This window comes from Mercenaria mercenaria, chromosome 2, assembly GCF_021730395.1.
Source record: "Mercenaria mercenaria strain notata chromosome 2, MADL_Memer_1, whole genome shotgun sequence".
Classification (NCBI taxonomy): domain Eukaryota; kingdom Metazoa; phylum Mollusca; class Bivalvia; order Venerida; family Veneridae; genus Mercenaria; species Mercenaria mercenaria.
In genome coordinates this window covers 21,970,171-21,986,780 of record NC_069362.1, presented here as the reverse complement: position 1 = coordinate 21,986,780, position 16,610 = coordinate 21,970,171, and the positions used below count along the sequence as shown (strand labels likewise).

The following is a 16,610-nucleotide window of genomic DNA, read 5'->3' as shown; positions in this document are numbered from 1 at the left end:
CAAAATCTTATACACGCGAATGACTTTGGAATTCTTGCTAATGCTTTGGAACCTGATCAGACATGCTGTGTGAAATAACATTAATCTTCATTTACAATTATTGCAAGTATTAACAGAAAATCGCGCGTATAATAAGACGAAATTGACCAGGATACGTTAGATTATGCAGAATACAAAGTGATTTTAACGGCAACTTTTCATGCAGACGATTGATTGATTCAATTGTCTACATTTGGAGACTTATGGAACATGGTCGTAAAGCCAATACACAACTAAGCCGTGCCATGAGAAAACCAACATAGTGGCTTTGCGACCAGCATGGATCCAGACCAGCCTGCGCATCCGCGCAGTCTGGTCAGGATCCATGCTGTTCGCTTACAGTTTCTCTAATTGCAATAGACTTTGAAAGCGAACAGCATGGATCCTGACCAGACTGCGCGGATGCGCAGGCTGGTCTGGATCCATGCTGGTCGCAAAGCCACTATGTTGGTTTTCTCATGGCGCGGCTCAACTAATCATGCTGTATATGTTGTATCCAACTGATGAGAGGATTCGTCAGGTATCAACCTTTTAATTGTGTGTCTGTAAATCATTGTTTTGTTAGATGACACATTGTTACTTTATATCCTTTATCCTTGACTACAAATGATGTGTGTTTGTTTGACCAATTATCTTAATTCAGACTAGACTGTTTTTGATAATATTGTTATATGGCAAATGCAGGCAAGAAGAACATTATCACAAACGTAAATTTTCACAACAGCTTGATAAATGTGCAGATGCACTAGTAGTATTTTAAAGGTTATGCATTTTCATTGTCACTATAAATGTTTATATCATCTTGCAAACTGACTTATGTCTGACTTTAAAACCCAGCTGTACATAATACAATTTACGAAGTAGAAGAAATTGTTCTCTAAATCAGTCTATTCTAGTTTTATTCATAAGTGTGTCTGACAAGAAAATGTCTTATGGCTTACCATGCTGTCATGCTATATATTTTCAAAGTGAATAATTAAACTAATTGTCTGCTAGCAAAATACGAGAAGACTCACCCATTTCCTTTGTCAGTGCTTCAGTTATAAGCAAACAAGGTTGTTAGCCGTTAGCACAAAAACAAATATAGGCTTTAATACAAATAATTATCGTGTGTTACTGTTCCATTTCTAGTACAAAACTAAACTAACAGTCCGTTCAGACAGTATTGTTTTATCCGTAGGTAACTGGTTTCGCCGCTCTCTGTTTTAATTGGTATGAATAAAGGATATTCTATTTCTCCATCTTATAATGTTACTTTCAGCGTTCGTGAGTTATTCAAGATGTATTTCGTCGTTTTGAACTTTTAAAGTGAGGTACATTTAATAAAAACTACAAGACGATCCGTTGGATGCATGGAATGTGACTAAGTAAGACACGGTCCAAATGAGTCTACTCGTGAGGAGTGTAATATCACAACGCCTCCTTACCGGCTTAAACGGAATTCTATTGTTGCATAAATATGAAGAGAGCAGATCTACGGTACGGATCTCGGGGTCGTGAGTTCGAGACCATGGCGAGGCGTATGTTCTCCGTGACTATATGATAAAAGACATTGTGTCTGAAATCATTCGTCCTCCACCTCTGATTCTTGTTGGGAAGTTGGCAGTTGCTTGCTGAGAAAAGGTTCGTACTGGTACAGAATCCAGGAACACTGGTTACATTAACTACCTGCCGTTACATGATTGAAATAATGTTGAAAAACGGCGTTAAACCCAAAACAAACAAACAAACAAACATAATATATACCGATGAATGGACCAGCAAATATAACCGCACTGAATCCAAGAAATCTAAGACATCACAACTACAGTAATATCAACACATAATTATCCATGTTCGATAATTCATACATCATCATGTTTTAAATATTTTAGGCCAGAATAACATATTTAAGGTCAAGGTTTCTGTTTATAAGTATTAACTCTGTTATTTGTAATAACAAAACATTATCCAAAATTTCAATTCAACAGCCCAGAGAAACGTGTGTATAAATCAGTAACTTTTGCCCCGACTTAATATTGTTGATTTATAACAGACACAAGTTAATCGGTGGAGGAAGCACATCTTACACATATATCTCGTAATTTCGAATAACAGTAATAAGAAAAAAATTCTTGTTCTTTTTTCGATTTTATTTCTGGAAAAGTTAACAGTAATCAAGCGTTGATCATAGGACTTTTTTTGGAAGCAAAAGTCAAACTATATAGGTCTGTTGTCTGAATGAAATAAACACGCGAGTCATCATTAGCTGTTGACACCCAGTAAAAATAGCTATTTGTTATTTGTACTGTTCTGAAAAGAATACGATATATTTCAGCAAACAGCTGGTATATTATGTATTTCTGCAATCGTGATGGGCAGGCATTGTTAAATAAATGCTTTCCGTGAAAGAAGCACCTCTCAAGAAAACTGAGGGCTGTGCATTGATTGATCGCAGCTAGAGATTCAGTTTCAATTAGATAGAACGTTAACAAATGTTATTTTGAAATTGTTTGTAGATTATTGTTTATGGTGCCATTAATGTATTTTGTAATTATTCTTAGGGAAAAATATTATTCCCATTAGGGTCGTATTTTCTCCGTATCGTTATTAGAATTTGGATATTGTGGCATAGTTCTCCTCCTTTCTCAAAAGGATCTCGGCGGCTTATTCATTCACTAGGGAATGAAATTATTCAAGTCTGAAGTATTGAGAAACAAGCATGGGAATAACATTGTAAGTAGATGATTTTCTCGCATTGGATCAACCCATGCGAATAAATAAAACGTTTTATTCTAAACAGTAGCAATAAGTAAAACAACAAGTATTTGTTACATGTGCAATTGGCTACGCAAGTATTGAAATCAACGATTCAGTTACGGGGCTAACGCTTACAACATACTTGCATACACAAAACATTAAGAGACAAATATTCTCCATCCCCAGCACAATTTTTCATAGAAGAATCATATACCCATAGTGCACTTATTCATAAATGCCTGTAATATACGAATTATAGTTGATAATCAACATGGTGCGTATCAGCTACAAGTGAATTTATAGTATTTAATTATTCTATACTTTTTCTTTTCAACTGAAACGGCAATTATGAGATTGTTTTTATGATAAACATATATTAACAATGTCATTCATGTATTTTGTGCTTTAAAGAAAGCAATTTAGAACTTTAAAATTTTCTTGGTTCTGAAACAGGTAATAACCAAGATCTAGTTCAAGATCTTTCAATTGCGATACCGCTTTCACGCCGTTGTATATCATAAACTAGACTAGCTCCTAGACTATGAAATATCTTTTTTTATTTTTCATTTTTAAAATTTTGAATATAGCCAGTCAATATCGTATGTCCAATATCATGATAATATATATTACAGTCAGTTCTCTGAGAAAATCTCTGAAGTCACTATCACATAAAAATACAAAAAATACAAAAGTTGAAATTTTGTGACAAATTCTTTATTATGTCTAGTGGCAATCACAAACCCACATTGTATTCGTTAAATGCTCATAATGCTTTTGTTTATAAATTGGTTGCCGCAATTTTGGTTATAACCATATATTTTTTCTGATTCTAATTGTTTTTGATGTAGTTGTCAAAATTTGAATATTGATAACCATAGTGGAAAATATTAGTGATTCAATTGTTTATCATTACCTCCCTTTATAGATTTAACTGGATAAGTTCATGTGTAATTTAAAAGTAGTGATAATATGCATTTCATCTTAATGGATAATGTCTTTATCTGTATTTGACATAAAATTATAAGCCTTATGGAACTTTAATATTGATACGAATCGTCCTAACACGTTTAAACTTAAAGCTGTTCAACCAATTCAAGATTTAAGCCACTACAGCTTATATTTACAGAACATGTATTATGAGAACTTATATCTAGGATTTGGTCATTTACTTTTAAATTTTCAAAATAACATAGCATAAATTGTTAATGCACTTAAAAAATACCATCATATGCCAAGAAATCTTTGCAAGTCTTCTATTTATGTGTGAAACAAGACTCATAAGAAAAAAGGTTAAAACTGAGACTTACAAAACATTTTCTGTAACTTTTCAAGAAACAATATTTGAGGTAAAATAAAGTATGACCATGGAATAAAATTGAAATTCATTTCGGGTTAACCTAGTTCCAATCAATAGATCGGTCAATAATGTGAATCATTTGTATGTCTGTAATAAACATTGAAAATATATTAAAGCGCAGGTCACCTGACTTCACTTTACCAATTTTGGCTCAGGTAAAATAATATCAAAACTAAACACACCGGCCGTTTGTTTGGAACCAATAGATGATATCTTTCCACCAAAACGTGAAAACAATGAAATAGTCCAAATTTAACAAATAATAATTTAGGAAGTATTCTATTGTTTATTTCTTCATCATGTTTTTCTGTATTTTATAACATAGACCATCTTCTATATACTAGAAGCATTTTTGATAACATACTTGTGACCACAGGCCGCTATTGATTTCACCTTTATTTCCTGTAAATATCTGGGCAGAAGGTCATTAACAGCTGATTAAAACTGTACATTTTGATTGGTGGATGAAAAATTCCAGAGGATTTCAAATTGAATAGATAATATTTTCTTAAGGGGTGTGCAGGTGCTCTGATCTGTATTGTTATACAGTATAATCCGTTGCAACTCCTGTGGAAAAAAGCTTACGTCATAAACCTGAATCCCCTGGGTAGTGAAACTGCGGCAGAGTTTAACTACAGACCTGTCAACTCTGCCACTTTGATACAGATTTATCTCCCGTACACAATTTAAAGTCAACTCGTCCCCTAGTCAACTCGTCTCCCAGTCAACTCGTCCCCATTTTGGTCTTTACGTATCCATTGACGATATCTATTAACTATTCTGTTTCTAGTATATATATCTTGCTAAAGCCCTTACTAAAGTAATATATTTGTTACAGTCAGTACTCTAGAGATTCTCCTCACAGTTTCACATTTCCTATGTTTGGTATTTTACTATATTCCAGACAGAAACGTCATTTTTCACGACAATATTCATATAATCTATCTCCAGATTCATCCAATAACCCTGCTATTTTTGTGCTTAAGAAATCCAAACCACATATATTCACGACTCAGACAATTAGTAGAACAGACCCACAATGTCTAATAATGTCAATTTTGGCCTTTAAACAAGTTCGGTAGTTGTGTTGCTGAAAAAAAGATAAGCGACTGAATGGTTCATTCCAATACAGTTTATGTCCTTTTATTCTAAAGAAAAGACGCGGCTATAATGTATCGAACTAGAATCTCACCATCGTATTCATTTGCAACTTAATACTGACGTGAACTAAACGAACACATGAAGAAGTTTATTAGGGGCCTCCGTGGCCGAGTGGTTAAGGTCTGGCTTCAAATCACTTGCCCCTCACTGATGTGGGTTCGAGCCTCACTCGAAGCGTTGAATTCTTCATGTGAGGAAGACATTCAGCCGGCTTCCGGAAGGTCGGTGGTTCTACCCAGGTACCCGTTCGTGATGAAATAATGCACGGAGGGGCACCTGGGGTCTGCCTCCACCAGCAAAGCTGGAAAGTTGCCATAATTATGACCTATAATTGTGTCGGCGCAACGTTAACTCCGACATAAAAAAAAGAAGATTATTTGGAAACAGCTTGGAACGGTCAGTGACAAAAACACTGTGGGGTATAAACTGGTAAATGGTAAACTAAACCACACCCTACTTTATCGTATGAGAAGAAAAAGTAAGGCTAGTGTAAAATGATATCAATTTAGGTCACATTTTGAAGTATTTTTAGACAATTTATAGCCTAGGAAAATGTTTGACGTTGTTTGGTGTGAATAAAATAATACAATTCAAATCTATAGGACATAGACAAAAATAAAATTCAGATCTAAGTAGAACCATTCTATACGTCTATATAATCCGTTTTTAAAAATAAAATTCTGAAACAGTATGCTAAATTATCAAAATACATTTAATGCAGCAGGTGACAAAGAAAGCTGGTTTGTATCTACCTGATATCAGACAGACCTTGTGTAGTAAGATGTATCTTTTTATTTCAATACACGTGGCTTATTGCTGACTCAGGAAAGGACATTGCATATCATGTACCATCTACTTTGTACATCTACCCGCGTGTTGTGAACAAACTGTAGCTCTAAAGACAGTTATTCTCTACTTTCGTCAAAGTTGACTTGAGTTCCATTCTTCAGTTGCATGTGGACATTTCCTGATTACTTCTAGTATTATTTAGTTGAAATTTAAGTAGCAAATGCTAGCTTTGATTACGTTAGTTCACATGCATGTTTTAATATTCTACACTGTTTATACGAAAAGGAAATGAAAATATTACTCTCACAACTCTGTTCACCGAAGCCTAAAGATGGATCTACAAATAATATCTTTGACGTACTAGAAACCATTTTCTTCAGTGATATAACCATTATTGATTAATGCAGATGAAGGCAATTTTTATAGACACCACAGAACGCTCGAAGCCAAATTACATCGATTTTATACTGGACAGAAAGTGGAAAATGGGAATTTTACTTTCTGTAATAACTTTTTTCTACACCAAGTAACTTAATTTATCACAAACCAGCTAATACCTTAAATCAATAGGTCAATGATTTTTTCTAGGAAATATGGAAAGTGGTTTTGTTAGTGACCATTCTAATGCAGCTCATGGCTATTTCCTTTCTTCAAGTATTTTTGTGTCTGTTATTTTTGTGCATTTATTAATGCCCTCTTTTGTTCTCACTCCGTCGGTGTGCAGTTTTATGCATTTACATGTTATCTTATTTCCAGGTGACTGTGTGGAGTGATGTATGTGTGTCCGCGTTTTTATATGTTGCATTTCCCGTTTGACTTTGTTTATTATGGAATAAGTATTTGTTAGTAAAACTTTTAATAATTATTTTTGCCGAAGTCTGTAAGTTTATTACAATTTTGCATTATAATATTTATCGTTCTCTTTATGTAAGCCCTTTGAAGCATAAAATGCGTCTAAGCAAAATAATAGAAGAGTTGATTTGACTTAGTTTGTTCACGAGAGGTTGAGAAATGTAAAACACCCCTCACGCCCTCGAGCAAAGCTTATGCGGAATTCGTTTATTATTATTATACCAGATTTATATAGCGCCCTTTTCATAATCAATTTCACGTTCAAAGGCGCTTTACATAGTTCAATGCAGCCACACAGGGCGCATAATTCATCCTCTACTAGTACAGACACAGAGCAATCTAACCAGGACAGAATGAGACAAAGCCCCCACGACAGAGAGATCAGACAGATTATGATAATATTGAATGGACCCCATTATCCTTTTCTTATAATTATTATCACCATCATTTTTGTGTTTCACATATCGTGCATTTAATTAACTATTGCGTGCAGCATCAAGCTTTTATGTGTTATGTAAACGATATAGAGTGCGATAATTTCAGCAGAATTAACTGATTTAATTACACTTGCGTTGTTTTGCAACTGACCGTTCCAAGGCGTTGTTAGGACGTTGATTTACGGTGTCGGCCCGGTACAATTTCTCCTTCTTTGCTGTATAGTAAAACAAACACTTTTGGACATGGATTGTGAATTTCACAACAAAATTGCAGCATTGACAGCTCTGTATTTCTAAAGAGTAATACTATCCCAGTCAATATATCACAGAAAAACACCACCATCAACGATGAACTTTTTTGCTACACATCAAAGTATCTAGTCCATGTTTAAATTTCCCACTGACATCTGTCATGGCCACCAGTCTGGTGTAGTTTTTTAATCCTTCCGCACAGAAATGTAATCCTGAAAAACACACATAAAACAACTGTTAAAGACATCAGAAATGACAAAAATGTACACAGTATCAATAAATACATTTGGAATATAACATGTCAAAGTAGGGATAGCGTTAAATTGGGAACTTCAAAATTTCAAAGAACTACTTTCTAGGATACAACGACCCGGAAGTACTTCTATACCGGGTGACACCTAAATCTTATCAAATTTTTAATTTAGCCAAATTTTTCCCATAAAATCTTGTAACTTAGGGTTTTGCGAGAAAAGTTACACAAGACAATTGTCATCGCAAAGAAAATTTTGTCCCGCAGAAACATTTCAAACATTAGACCTACTTTGCGGAGAAATTGGGTCGAAACCGGAATTTTGAAGAAAAGAGGCACATTACAAAATTTGCCTTCCTTCTGAAAATTTCAATCAGATTTTCATGAAATCAACTGTGATATCACTAGTTAATGCTTATAGTATGTTTTATGTAACTTTAAGCTTATTTATTTTGAAAAAATGATGTATCAAAATGAGTATTTACTTTAAAAATATGCAATTTTAGTAATAATGCATAATTTACCCACTACAATTGCAGAAAAGTGAAACTTTTAATGATTGAAAGACCAAAACCCACAAGCAAAGACCAATATGTGATTATATTTATGACAATTACTGGAAGTAAAACAGATCAATACATCACAGTCTATCTTAAAATGAATTATTTCTTCGGCTAAACCGAACAATGCCTGAAACGCCAAATGCAAGCCGATCCGCGCCATCTTGGAAGCAGGCAAGTGCGGAAGGTCAAGAACTCCAACTGAGTCCAGACACAGCTCAGGGTACCCTGAAACTGTCAGCAGTTACTGACATTTTAGGCTACAGTTCTGACTAAAGACATTAGGACCAGAGGGCAATGCACCGGTGGAACATGTAAATCGCTTACCGAAAACTAGCCGTCATTCTGCGGTGTTACACTGGGAATCACAGCTTCTGCCCGCTCGACTTAATAGGTTGGTCTGGTTTATGGGTAGCTGCTGACTGGTTGTACGATTCTAAATTTCCTTCTGACATATGGAATTCATCGCCTGCAAATGACAAAAGAAAGATTGTGAACCGGTGTCGGCCTTTCTTGAGAAACAGCTGAGTGTGTGTGTATAGTTCTAATTGTGATCAGGAACACCTATAGAAAAAAGTGACATAATATTCACAGATTGGTACCATCTATCATTTCTTTATCATTCTGATATCAACTGGTTCAGGAACTTTACAGGAAGTCTGTCATTAAAACACTGCACTGAATAATTTTCTACATATATGTTAGCTGAAACAGTGAAAAGAATATTAAAATAACTATTACCAGACAACCTCTTTCAGCACAGACAACAAAGTATCTGAAATGCACATTTAAAAGAATTGAAACACATAAATGCTATGAAAAAACAACATACAGAAAAACATGAATAAAAGTCCAACAGGAAAAGTCCTATCTAAAGAATGAAGTAGAATGAATCGAGCAAAACTGAAATACAAATACCGTCAAGTGTGTTTCCAGTCGGTACCAGGACAAATACATATTAAGGAAACTGCACGAGGCCGACCCAGGAAATCAGCCCCGTTAAATATTTTCTTAGTAACACAGACCTGCGTTGTGAACCTGAAAAGCAAATCAGAATAGAAGCATTCCCATTCAAGGCAGAATGTATCTGACGACGGCCTGATGCGGGCTGAAGCTGAAAGCTCGGAATATGTTCTAAACTGAAAAAACAAATGAATAAATAAAATAATACCAAACAACAACAACAACAACTATTTTATCACACTGAAGCAACCTCCATGTAATTCCTGTGTAATACAACCAATGTCCTGTCAGTGTAAAGAAAACTTGTTATACATTAATATGCCGACAAATGCACTCGGCACACCGGTAAGCAATGTCCTTCAATGCCAAAATGCGGTAGCACATTGGATTGACTGAAATGAGAAAAATAATTATTTCGTGTAATATTAGTTATGCGTCTCATACGCAAGGGAACGAACATTCACGCAATTTCTTTATATCATATATGAGACGCCTGCTGACTGGCTTTAACATCAGTGTAATAACACCGCGACCGGTTCAAGATCCAGGCCCGACAAGCAATCAGTCTCTCCGACTCCTGTTACGAAACCGACTATAGCCTCATTTATAAACCCATCCGGTCCAAAATGTACAGCTTCCACGCATACGACACTGTTCATCCATGGTCTACTGCGGCACTATGTAACATGTTCACATATATATACTTATAAATTCTTCGGAAAAGAGAAGCTATGCGAAAGAGAATTTTTTTTTTTAAAATTTAAGAAATTTAAATTTATATTTTTTTCTTAAAATTAAAGTGAAAAACTATGTGTCTTCTTTTTATATAGCCTTTTTAAAGCTTCCTGCTTGTTCAGTGTCTTTGCACTATAGAAGAAGACTGACAAATCAGAGGAGACAACTATTACTCAAATTTCAAAAAATTTCAACTACTGAATTTTTAAAATTTGAATAAATTAAAATTTCACAAACCTTAGAAATATCCTTTTAGCCACTGATTTGTATTGTTATCAGCTACTAGTGTGTGAAGTTTCTGACTGAAACCCTATGGTTGCTGAGATATTCCACTTTCTGAATTTGCCATATAGGTGTCGGCCCGGTACAATTTCTCCTTCTTTGCTGTATAGTAAAAAAACACTTTTGGACATGGATTGTGAATTTCACAACAAAATTGCAGCATTGACAGCTCTGTATTTCTAAAGAGTAATACTATCCCAGCAATATATCACAGAAAAACACCACCATCAACGATGAACTTTTTTGCTACACATCAAAGTATCTAGTCCATGTTTAAATTTCCCACTGACATCTGTCATGGCCACCAGTCTGGTGTAGTTTTTTAATCCTTCCGCACAGAAATGTAATCCTGAAAAACACACATAAAACAACTGTTAAAGACATCAGAAATGACAAAAAATGTACACAGTATCAATAAATACATTTGGAATATAACATGTCAAAGTAGGGATAGCGTTAAATTGGGAACTTCAAAATTTCAAAGAACTACTTTCTAGGATACAACGACCCGGAAGTACTTCTATACCGGGGTGACACCTTACAGTGAAAATTGTAATCAGAGTAACATAGGGGATATGTAGAGATACACTCGCTGTTGCAAAGAAGGAAGGATGGAAGAATGTGAATAACATTATTCATTTGTTCCAGTTATGACAATATAACCACCTGCTCCTGATGCCATTCTTCAGCTAGTTGAATGTAGTTGCAGAATGTCCATGTTAAACTATGTACGTTTATAAATAATGTTGCATGTAAATAGTGAAGTTGTTGCGGGGCTGAGGTGAAAGATACTGATTGGCCCTGACAGGTCAAGTTTAAAGGAATATAGTAATAATAGTAATAATATCAGTAAATTTGAATGATTAAGAACATTTGTTTTGTATGAAACGTTTCCATTAAACTTCTGCTTGTTGGATATATTCTAATTGGATTGAAATTACAATGGAATGGCTAAACAATACATGCTAACTGCACATAATCTAATAATTGTTAGAGAATAGACATTGATTAGAACTGAATTTTCATCAAATTTCTTTCATTCTAGGTACCAGTTTAACGCAAGTTTTTGGTACTTTGTATTCCCTTATTGCGTGTTATATTTTGTGTAACTTTCTGAAATAATATTTTAGTATTTCAAATTCAGTCGTAAATGAATATGGAGAGGTAGCAGCCACGTGTAAAGTATTGTAAATTAGATGGGTATGGTGCAAGTTAAACAGTTACAACTGATTAAATATATCTTTTAAAAAGTGTATACCACTAGCATTTTCATGACAAGATATCTAATAGCATAAGAATTTCTATTGATTTCTTCAGACATATTTTAGCAGAATTATTTTCATATCCGGTCGCCATAGTGATAACGTCATGTCCGAGTCCAGTCGCGGTCCCCAGAAGAGATACATATCAACTGTTTTTGTCTTAGACCAGGGAAATATTTGGTATATGTGGCAATATTTCTCTATTATTTTCTAGCGGGGTTACAAAGGCCATGCGCTATGTTCTATGACTTTCAGTAAGTTATTAGAATTACCTAGTCATGCAGGCACATGTAGAAAAAAACCCTTTACTTTGGAAAAAATACTTTGGACAATGGTTATTATATGTAACTATTGAGTTACTTTACAATAGTTTCGCTTAATAAGGTACATGCGAGTTGTTGCACTAATTCTCAAAAACTGACTGAATCAACACGAGTCTGGTGTTATTTTACTTAATTGCTTTGTGTGTTCTTATACATTTGGTTCACATTAATATTAATCGATGTCTATATGTATTCAGTGCATTTTATGCTTCAAAGGGCTTTTAAAAACCAACGTATGTTACGCATGTGCTCCATGCCATTGCAGAGGAGGGAGCAACAGTAGTACATCATTAAAGACCCAACGAATCGGTATAACAGACAAATACCAAAGCAACTCAGTTCCAGTTGGCTTTAAGACCTACTTATTATGTTCCGTTATCTAGACACGACCAAAGAGGAATGTAGCGTGCAGCTTTCAAAGGACTGAACACGAAACACGCAGTATCTCCAGATAAACGGGTCATAACGTCTATTTTAGCAAATACAATTGGAAAATTGCTATGGAAGTTGATAGTTTGCTATTCATAATGGCTAAGATATGGTATATCGTGTCACAGAAGTGTCTTTAAATTCACATTAACTTAAAAAACCCAAAAAAACCTGGTTACAAGAGTAACATTTGTGAATACCCCAGGGTAGTTTTTTAAAGGCGTTTTTTTGTTTTTTGGTAACGTTCAAGAAGTCTTCAAAATCATTAGTTTTTTAAAAAAACGCTCTTAAATTCGTTTAAAGATTTATGACATTTACTATTTTTTTTTTGGTTTTGAGCAAAATAAATTTATCCTTTTTATTTTTTTGTGCTTTAATCGCTAAAAAATCATTACCGCACTAAATTATCCCACAATTCAATCATAATAGTGTTTTCGAGGACGTTTTCAGTTGCAATTGTTCAGCAGTCATGTATTTTGTGCTTTTCTTGTTTTCTCTGAAGTCGCCTCGTTGTGACGTCAACTTTTATTTCAATCGCGTGCTCAGAAAGAGATACAAACTCACTCCTATCTACAATGTTATGTAAGTCTATCGAATTTCTCATTTTTTTTCTCAGGGCGGATCACACAAACCCCCGGAATGCTTTCATTTAGAACATAATGAAGGGGTAGTACTAGATGTGACCCCTCGTATAAAAAGATTGTACTATTTAATAAAAGTCATTTTTGCTAATCACAGCTTATGTTTCTTAACGAAAACCCTTTCATGTTGTTATAAAAATAGAATTTATAACACAACTTCACCGTGTTAGAGTTTGTCGCCGATTTCTCTTTGGATTGTGCCTCCTAGGTGTTTAATAATACTGCGCTGGTATTTCAGCTTAAAATGACTCTCGTTCATCATATATACCATTTATCATCGTTACGTACAAATGTTAGGTATTTATTCTTGACTTGTCGAGTACTAGTGGAATGCCTTTTGGTACTAAATTTAATTAACGAGTTGAATTAAACAATATAAATAGAGGCTCTAGAATATTTCATCACTTTTCGTCTTTCCCTTAAAAAGTTTATAAATAAATAAAAAACTTCACAAGAACTATCCCCGCCCAAATTTAAAAACTAACAGCTGAATTGAAAAGAAGGCTTTCTATCCGTAACCTTACATAGAAAAACCACAAATTGTTAAGACCCTAATCTATTTAGTTTTTGCGAGGGAAATTTGGAAAAGCAATTTCCCCTGTCGAAATTTTACCTAATTCGTTGCCTTTTAGTTTCGTGTTTGTTCGGGTTGAATCCATTTGAAAAATAAAGTAGAGCGTGGTTTTATTTTGTTTCCGAGGCTGAAAAAAGTTTACGAAAATTTTTCAATCCATCCATTGCTTTACGTACGCCCATCAACCTGCGTGCCCCAGTTTTATCTCATGGGATTTTAATATTTCTTCGTAAAAACGACATGTCATTCGCAACACCCGAATAATATTTAAAGCTGAAGTCCTTTGAAGGTCAAGAGTCAACAAGGGTTTTTTCCCCTGTAAGGAACAGGGGCAATTTTTTCATAAACATGATTTACAAATCAATAGGGACTTTTACCGCCGTCCGTAACGACCCTTAGTTGTCAATTGTAAATCAACAAACGAAAATAGGGAAAAATCCGAATCAGTTTTGTTATTTTAAAACACTGTTTTAATCAAAAAAAACCCCTTTTTGACCTCAAATTTACCCAGTTTTGACAATAGAAAATAACATACAATTTTGTTGCTGTAATTGCATGAGAGCGAGCAAATAGGTCAAGTTTCCTAATTTAAAAACACATTCTTTATTCCTTTTTTCATCTCCCCTTTTTTATACACGAAAAAAAGTTTATATCCTAAAACTCAAATCATTTTATCTTTTCATTTCCCATGAACGAATTTTCAAATTCCTGTTGCTCTGGTGATTTCTTTATTTATCTTATGACGGATAATCGGTAATGCATTGCTTTTTATAAAAAAAAGCAAAGTTTTGGACAAGTTTTAAAGAAATTTAAAAACGAATGACAACCAGTATTTGAAAAGGTTTTGCAAAATTGAAACAATAGAAAATGTAAAAAATTGTTAAATTTAAACGACGTTTTTAAACATTTTCGCACTTTTTAAGAGGTAACTGAAATAACAGAACATGTAAATAGAAGATTATCCTAAACGTATATTTTTAAAAGGATTCAGTATTTATTTTGCTGCAATATAACACGACATTAAATATACTTTGCTTGTCAGCAAATATGTCTATTATAGAGTAAAACGCAGTATTATCAGTGTTCAGGTCCATTTTAAATATATAAATATTTTGGCGGACAATCTTTAAGAGTAAAAGTTTAAATTTTTAAGGGCTTACATCTGCTGATGAAAAAAATACCTGATCAATAAATGTAAAAATGTCAAGTTGATAGCGATCGTTCATTAATATATGACCGCGCCACGAAAAAAAAAACATAGTGGCTTTGCGCCCGCATGGATCCAGACCACCCTGGGCCATCCGCGCTTTGGGTCGGGATCCTGCTATTCGCAACGGTTTCTCTAATTGAATAGTTTTTCGCAGGTGGTCTGGTCCAGCATTTTTTTATTTATGCCCGTGATACGCTTTCAAGGGGTTTTTTGAAAGGTTAAAAAAAACATTTTCCATGACCTTAAAAGTATTTTTTTTTCGTGTTGTTCTTCAAAAGCTTTTCCCGAAATTCATTCTTGAAATATTACTTTTTTTAAATTTTTTTTACAATTAAGAAATGTTAAAGAATGAGGTAAAATCTTTACATCAAGCAGGAGCCTGAAAAAAAATTTTTTAACCATTATGTTTTTGTTTTTGCAGATGTTTATTATATTCTACATAAATTATAATAAAAAAAATTGTTGCTTTTTAAAAGTTAGATTTTACGGTTTGAGAGCATGAAGAACAAAGGTTAAAAGAGAAAAAATAAACCCTTTCTTCAAACGAGCCTAAAAAAAACCTATGCGTGTATGTAAGGATGTGTAGATGTTTTTTCATTTTACAAAGCCCAATTGGAAAAAGTAAAACACTTGAACTTAGAAATGGTCAAATGGGGGCCATTTGGAATGGTCGTGCAAAAATACCATGGGGAGTTAAAACCGGTTAAAAGTGCGCATCAGACCTCATTAACATCATTTCAACCTCCATCAAAACGTCTGTGCCAAATCGACCAAATTACAGTTTGCGCTAATGCCATACTAGTAGCTTTCCATCCTTTTCAGTACAAATAGAAAATGTGTAAAACATAGTATTGATGTTTTTGTATTCTCATGTACACTTATTGATTCTTACGATAGGCTGAATTTCTAGGTGTCGTAAACAAGTATTACGGGAAATCAGATTCCAAATTCCCACTTTTGTCCAGTGTAAGATCGATTAACTTAGACAGGAACTCCAGGAGGCGTCACATATCATACATTTTTTTTCTGTAGTAATTGATTATTCCACTAAAAGAAATGCTTTCTGTCAGCTAAGACTAATGTTGATAGGCGTTGCTTAGTAAGATCTTTAATTTTTTTTGAAAAAAGTTATTGTTCCTGTTCCAAAAGAAAAGTTTTGGGTGTCTTTTAATTAAGTTGTTTGAAAAGTAATTTGATAAGCTTGTTGGATATCAAAAGTGTTAATGCAAAAGTCAATTGAAATATGCAATTTCTTGGTTTAAAAAGGATCCAATTAAGTTTTGAAAAAAGTAGGCAAATGTTACTTTCAGATGTTTGGTGGTAAATGTTTTGTGCTTAATGGGGGGAAAAATGCAAAGGTAACAATTTTTAAAGAGATGTTGTGTTTCCTCAATTGTTCATATGCCCTTACATTTTTCAGGTGCCCCCCATTTTAAAAAAAAGTGAAAATATTCCTAAAAAAAGATTCAAGTGGGGGACATTTATTTCTGATAAATATGTCACAGCAATGAATCATCCCCCAAAACGCTTCAAATATTTCCCAAAATTTTTTGATTCTAGAATTTACAGCATTTTTCATCTGATTCTTTTAGAAAATAAGTTTAGGCCGAAACTGCTGAAGAAATTAAGTAGATAATAATCGCTCAAGTAAAAGTTTCTATATATGTGCAGCTATGGTCTTTGAATGTGGCTTTTACTGTTAGAATTTTGTCCATGTTTTTTTTTTTAGTTTACACAAGCTTAAATGCGTGTTTT

At 34.0% G+C, this 16,610-nt stretch overlaps 1 long non-coding RNA gene across 1 annotated transcript; it reads right to left on the bottom strand.

The window, feature by feature from the left end:
• Positions 1–7,559: 7,559 nt before the first annotated feature.
• Positions 7,560–10,456, bottom strand: LOC128548418 (uncharacterized). Its single transcript, XR_008367025.1, has 3 exons — positions 10,372–10,456; positions 8,764–8,905; positions 7,560–7,838 (listed from the first exon to the last, which is right to left on the bottom strand). It is a non-coding gene; the product is annotated as an uncharacterized LOC128548418 (long non-coding RNA).
• Between the last annotated feature and the right edge of the window lie 6,154 nt (positions 10,457–16,610).